Here is a 7,500-nt window from a genome sequence, read left to right on the forward strand (position 1 = left end):
TTACCTCCACCACTACTCCTCCCTTTCCTGCTACATTCGCACCCAAGTATCTAAAATTATCCACCTCCTCCAGTCTCTCTCCCTTAATATTCATTTCCAGTCTGCTGCCACTTTATCCCCTTGTACATCTCATCACCTTACTTATCTTCAACTTCCTTCTTTCGCACACCTTCCCAAAGATTGTCACTAACTTCCCCAATCCCTCCTCTGATCCTGCCACAAGCGCAGTGTCGTCAGCAAACAACAACTGGCTTATCTTCCACTTTTCTCATTTTCCTTTAACCATCTTCAATCCCTAAACCACTACCCTTGCATTTACCTCTCGCACCACCCCATCCATGTATAAATTGAGCAACCAGGGCGACATAACACATCCCTGACGAAGTCCCACCTTTACCTTAAACCACTTACTCTCTCCATTTCTAATCCTAACACAAGCTCTACTACTCTCGTAAAAACTCTTTACTACTCTTAAAAGCTTTCCTTCCATACCATATATCTGCAAAACCTCCCACAGTGCCTTCCTGTCTACCCTGTCATAAGCCATTTCCAGATCCAATAAAGCCCAAAATACATCCTTATCTTTTCCTATAGCTTTCTAATATAACTGTCTTACCAAAACAATCTGATCTACACAACCCCAATCTGTCCTAAACCCGCACTGTTCCCCACCAATTATTCCCCCAGTTCCTCTCCTAATCCGCTCAATCAAGACCATCCCATAAACCTTCCCAACTACATTTAACAAGCTTATCGCTCTGAAACTAATACACTCACACTTGTCCCCTTTTCCTTTGTAAAGTGGAACTATACAGGCACTCCTCCAGCCTTCCAGCACTCTATCCTTTCTCAAACAAACATTAAATAACCTCACCAGCCAGTCCACCATCAATGTACCTCCTTTTTTTCAGACATTCTACATGGCTTCCATCCAATCCAGGTGCCTTACCTGCTCTCATAATCTTAACAGCTGCCTTCACTTCATGTTTCCTTATTTCTCCTCCATTTTCCTCACTCATCACGGTCGCCTTCCACTGCAACTACCTTTCCCTCCCTATCCTCTTTCACATGTAGCAACTCCCTATAATACTCTGTTCATCTACATCTCACTGCCTTCTCTTCCATAATGTGTGTGTGTGTGTGTTACATATATATATTGTTATAGCCAACTACTATCGAAGTTCTGAATTCGTCTCATCACCCCAACGTATAACCAACGTTGGTCTCCAAACCATGACCATGAAACAGTTAGCCACACCCCCATCGACTGTATAAAGGGGCTGGCTCTCAGCCGACCCTCTCTCTAACCCACTAACCCCCCTGAGGACTTCACCTACTTGGTCTCAGCCCTTCGCCGCTGTTGATCGTGCACCAAGTATACGCAAGTATTGTGTAAACTATTAATCTTGGACTTAAGTAGTGTTATTAGTTATTTGTGTTAGAATTACATAAATTTGTTAAATATCAGTGAACTGTGAGTTGTATGTTTTTCTTTTATTAGGAAAGTGTATTTATGTTATTCCTTAGAATACTGTGAGTGTATGCTTGTAAATGTAAAACAGTAAAGCTTTATTTTTTCAATTATTGTTAATATAGATTATATACGTTTCGTGCAGACTTCTATCTTAACCCTCCACCCTTATAATCTTGCTTACATCCAGTCTTATATAAGCTTTTCATCGGAACGAACCTTAATCTATCTATATTCTCTATACGTTCCACTTTATTGTTACGGGTTTGCTCCCGAACTGGAACTCGACTTACCCCTAGACTCGAAATTAGTTTCATACTTTCCATCAAGTCAGGTCAAACTTAGGAAGCCCATGACAATTGGTTGCCTGTCCAGGATGGTAATTTATATTTACGTGAAATAAGTTAGTGACCTGTAGGTAATATTGAAGTCTGCTATCTACTAAACGTCAATTATCAGTAACACGTGCGATTTTTACTTTGTTCATTATTCCATACACTCACTGAACTATTTATACATGTTCTATTTGTGTTTAAAATACCAATATTACGTTAGGTTAGATGATAGGATGTAAATTTATACATGTTCTATTTGTGTTTAAAATACCAATATTACGTTAGGTTAGATGATAGGATGTAAAACATTAAGGTGTCGATTATTCGAAGTGTGTGAGACCCTGACATTCATATGTCCGACATTTTCAATCGGTTCCAAAGGAGAACCTCTATCAAGTTCGCAGTAACTCGCCCAAATAATTTTCCGGTATTCAACTACCAATCCCTCCCGAGTTAACTAGCGACCTTCCAAACTACCCACTTGCTGTAGCTTACGTCAAACCATTGTTATGACCCCGTTATAGTGACCTTTCCCTCAGTATCTGTGCTTAGGAGATTCATACTATCCCCCCACAGCTTCTAAAGTTCACTATACCTGCACAGTAAGCCATGTATTCTAAGATTCAGACCATTAGTTAGCCATATTCTGATACAGCGACAGTCTATGTGTGAGCTCTCCTCTTTCCTATCGGGAAACCTCTTAGCATACTATCCGTAGTTACGGGCGTGTAGTTCTGAGCGCTGATACCTTAGTATACTGTACATACCGTCTATAGAATAAGTGTTCATAGACCGAGTACGTACAGAGACCCATTATTAATTTCACTCCACCCGAACAGGGAATTTATACCATTTCCATATGTGAAGTCCAAGATTTGGTTAATACTAATTATCTGGGGTGGAATTCTACGAGTGAAGACATACTCAATCACTTTAAGTCAAACTGAGCCCCTTCTTACCGTTAAAATGGCTTTCAATATAGATACTTTTGTTAACAATCCTTCAGTGGATCAGATAGAGTGTGATCACTAGAAGGATGATTGGCTCAAACCTTCCAAATTAATGCCCATTCTAAATTACGAAAGAATGGACTTAAAAGAGTGGTTATCAAACACCTCGTAGCTTCATTTGAACTGGATGCAGTCGTATTCAAATTAATTCACCAGGAGAGTGCTCGTGACGAAACTGAGAGAGACCCTAATGTGTGCAACAGTGCTCCCCCCTTTCAGCCTGAAACCCACGCTCCCTCCCACTCTCCCTTAAATAGATCAGTTTTATCTTTATAATTAGAGAAAATTAAACTAGAGAGAGAAAGAATGAGACAAGAAAGTGAGGAACGAGAGAAAGATCGGGAGCTTGAAATAATGAAATTAAAAGAACGTGAGAGAGAACTAGAGAAAGAATGAGAGAAAGAACGAAAGGAACGAGAGAAAGAACGAGAGGAACGAGAAAAAGATCGGGAGCTTGAATTATTGAAATTAAAAGAACGTGGGAAAGAACAAGAGAACAGAGAAAGGGAACTACAATTGAAATACCAGCGTAAATTGGCGTTAGCAGACATAGATAGTAATAATAAATTTGCCCACCTATTAAATAACCAAGCTGCCTCTATTCCCAATTCTAATGAGTCAGACCCAGAATACTTCTTTAGGCAATTTGAACGTCTAGCTGAACATTTAAACTGGCCCGTAGAAGAATGGGTATGGATTATACAAAGCAAATTGGTAGGAACAGCCACCAAAGTCTTCAACAGTCTTGAAGAGTACTCTTCCTATGAATTAGTCAAATCCAGTATCCTCAATGCCTATCAAGTTACCCCTAAGTCTTACCGTCAAAAGTTCTGAAATTTGACCAAGTCAAATAACTCGACATTTGTCGAATTTGCCTATGAAAAACTCAGAATCTTTTAACAATGGCTCTCTGCCACCAAAGTAAAAAATTATGATCAAATCGTTAATTTGATGGTCCTCGAGGAATTTAAACGTAAAATTCCATTCCAAATCATGCTTCATTTAAATGGGAAAGATATTCTTGATTTAACTGAAGCAGCCCTACTTGCCGATCAATTTGCAGTACTTAACAGGTTGAACGTACAGCGGGAAGTAATTTTGTAAAGCCATCAGTAGGTTCCTTTGCCACTTCCGATGATAAGCAGGCAGGAAAGACCTCTATCCCTACCCCCCTCTACTCTTCCTGTAACTACTGTACTGTAAAAAACCTGGCCATCACATCACTCGATGCCAAGAGCCAGGTTGCAAAAATTCAAAATGCCCTAGTGGATCGAAAGTACCCACCTAGTATACTGGACCAAAATCTTACGGTCCTCATAAAACAGTGACCCATTTAGTAAAAGGTACCTTTCCCCCCTGCGAAGATGCCTTTAAAGATTTCAAGTCCCATGGTGAAATTTCTACTGATGAGAAAAGCCCCATTTTCCCTATAACAATATTACGCGACACTAGAGCAGCTTAGTCCATAGTGAGCAAACAGGCTTTGCATGAGATAAACAAGAGAATGACAGGAAGGAAAGTAACTGTCAGTGATTTACCCTCTACCCAGTCCATTGAGCTGGCTCGAGTGTTTTTAAAATGTCAGTTGTTCCAGAGAAAAATAGAAGTATGCGTCTGGAAAGACTCTATGCCTGTCCCCGGGGTTGATCTCATCCTAGGAAATGATATAGCTCGTTCTATGGTTGTTCCTCCTCCAGATATTACAAAGTTCCCTAGTGAGAAGGCCCCTACTTTTGTGGAAGATCACATTCACCCTGACATTTTTCCCCTGTGCGCAGTCACCAGATATCAAACTCCCCTCTCTGATAGTAATGTATCTTATAAGTTTGATCTCCCCAACCAAATAATTTCCCGAGAGAAGTTAATCAAAGCTCAACACGATGATCCCACCTCAAAGAATTTCCATAGACTGGCGGTCGATTCCAGGGAAGAGGTCGACCATTTCCCAGGTTACTATTACCAGGATGGTATCTTGATGAGATGTAGCAAACCTTCCAATTCCTCTGACCGTGATTCTTGGGCAGAGGTCCACCAGATAGTTAACCCTTTATCCATCAGAAATCAAGTGATTGAAATAGCCCATCATGGAGCTGGAGGACATATGGGAGTCAGTAAAACTTACAAGAAAGTTAACCTTCATTTCTTCTGGTCTAGTTTAAAAATGACAATCTCAGAATATGTGATGTCTTACCACATTTGCCTAATGGTGGGCAAGCCGAATCAGAAAATTCCCCAGGCTCCCTTAAACCACATTCCAGTTCCAGATGAGCCCTTTGATAGAATTATTATAGACTGTGTTGGACCCCTGCCTAAGACCAAAAAGCGAAATCAATTCATTCTTACTGCCATGTGCCCGGTAACGAGGTATCCTGAAGCTTTTCCTGAAAATAAATGCCAGAGTTATAGCTGACACCTTGTTGAAAATTTTTCACTTAAGCAGGATTGCCAAAAGAAATTCAATCCGATCGAGGAACTAACTTCACGAGCGACCTCTTTGCCAGTATCCTAAAGGAGCTAGGTATTTCCCAAATCCTAAGATCTGCTTATCATTCGGAATCACAAGGGGCATTAGAACGTTTTCATCAATCTCTCAAGTCAATACTCAAAAAATATTGCAATCAATCCTCTTTAGGTTGGGATGAGGGGTTACCACTAATGCTGTTTGCGGTCAGAGAGACGGTTCAACAGTCATTGGGATACTCTCCCTTTGAATTACTCTATAGGCGCCAGATAAGATGGCCCTTTAAGGTTCTAAAAGAACAATGGTACCAGGAAACTCCTCAATATCCTAACCAGACAGTGAATCAATTCTTGGATAAATTAAGATGTCAACTGCACAAAGTAAGAAGTATTGCCTTGGAAATTTTAAAAACCTCCCAACAAAAATAATGAAGGCTCATTTTGATAAAAAGGTAAAAGTTAGGAAATTCAATCCAGGTGATGAGGTACTTCTTCTCTTACCAGTCCCAGGGACCCCTCTTTCTCTCAAATTCCAGGTCCCTTGTGTAGTTTCTCATCGGCTGGATAAGCAAAATTACGTAGTCCTCACTCCTGACCGTCGTAAAGACTCTAGACTTCTTCACATTTATCTAATAAAAGAGTACGTCCGTAGAAAGCCTACTGATGTGCTAGAGAGACCAGTATCATGCCTTGTAAAACCCCCCTTACCGATGAACCTATCTTTCGAGAGATCGATACGACTGCCCTCAAGTCCAACTCTGCCCTCCTTGCAGACCCTATTCAATGCCTCGGGCACCTATATGAAACGAAACAGGAAAGCTTAATTCGGTTATTCGAGAAACACTCCTCCGTCTTCTCGGATAAACCAGGATTGTGGACCACCATTAACCATGATATAGACTTGCACCCTAATACCCTTCCTATCCACCAGTCCCCTTATCGCCACAACCCCTACAAGGCAGAGAAGATGCAGAAAGAAGTGGCCTACCTGCTGGAGAATGGACCAGCTGAACCGAGCTGCTCCCCCTGGGCATCGCAGGCGCTTCTAGTCCCGAAGAAAGGTGATGACGAGTGTGAGGCCCTGTGTCGACAACCGGAAACTCAACACGATGACAGTCAAGGACTGCTACCCGTTACCCCGCATCAACGCCCTCGTGGATCAAGTGGGAAGAGCTTTCATCTCTAAGGTGCACCTGATTAGAGGTTACCATAAAATCAGATTAACCCCCAGAGCCCAAACCTTATCCTCCTTTATCACCCCTTTCGGCCTCTTTAATTTCCTTGTTCTACCTTTCGGGCTTTGCAATGCCCCTGTCACCTTCAAACGTGCTATCAATTATACTATAGCCGGCCTCCCTGATACTTACGCCTACTTAGATGACATTACCATTTTAGCAGGTTCCTGGGGAGAACACCTCCGTAAGTTGGACGCCCTTCTTGATCAACTCGCCACCACTGGATTTGTCGTCAATCTAAGTCCTTCTTTGGCAGTGTGACAATATCATACCTGGGGCATGAGGTGGGAAAGGACGGTACCGACCTGAGCAGGCGAACGTGGAGGCTATCCTGAACTTCCCAGTACCATCCAACCGGAAGTCTCTCCAACGGCTCTTGGGAATGGCGGGATTCTACTGCAGTTTCTGCCGCAATTTTTCCTCCATCGCGGCCCCTCTCACCGCTCTCACCAGTCCCAAGGAAAAATTCGTCTGGTCTCCAACCTGCCAACGCTCCTTCGAGAACCTTCGGCAGTTCCTTAGCAGCGAATCGGTGTTGAAGACCCCCGACTACCCCTAACCCTTCGTCCTCCACGGAGATGCATCAAGAGAAGGGATAGGAGGGGTCTTGCTGCAGGCTGACGACAACACCCGGGCTTTACATCACGTGTGTTACTACTTTGCCAAACTGCTACCCTATCAGCGATCATATTCTACGGTGGAGAAATGAGGCCTTAGCCCTCATCTCTACATTCAAACATTTCGAGTGTAACCTGACGTATCTTGGTCATGTAACGCTCATCTACTCCGACCACAACTTTCTTAACTTCATCGAGAGGGCCCGGCTCTCCAATGAACGAGTCCTCCGGTGGGCCCTTGTACTCCAAGCCTTCAATTTTCGCATGGTCCACATCAAAGGAGAAGGCAACCTTATTGCTGAAACCCTTTTAGGGGAGCGACCAGCCTCCTAGACGACTCACGGTGACTAAGGACTCTATAGTCCAGCTGCC

General features: G+C 42.6%; 1 protein-coding gene across 1 annotated transcript in view; it reads left to right on the forward strand.

The window, feature by feature from the left end:
* LOC143020629 (monocarboxylate transporter 9) overlaps positions 1 to 7,500 on the forward strand; it is a 541,387-nt gene that overhangs the window by 38,648 nt on the left and 495,239 nt on the right. The window lies entirely within an intron of this gene.

This window comes from Oratosquilla oratoria, chromosome 40 (assembly GCF_046742065.1).
Source record: "Oratosquilla oratoria isolate Oo_2021 chromosome 40, ASM4674206v1, whole genome shotgun sequence".
Taxonomy (NCBI): Eukaryota; Metazoa; Arthropoda; class Malacostraca; order Stomatopoda; family Squillidae; genus Oratosquilla; species Oratosquilla oratoria.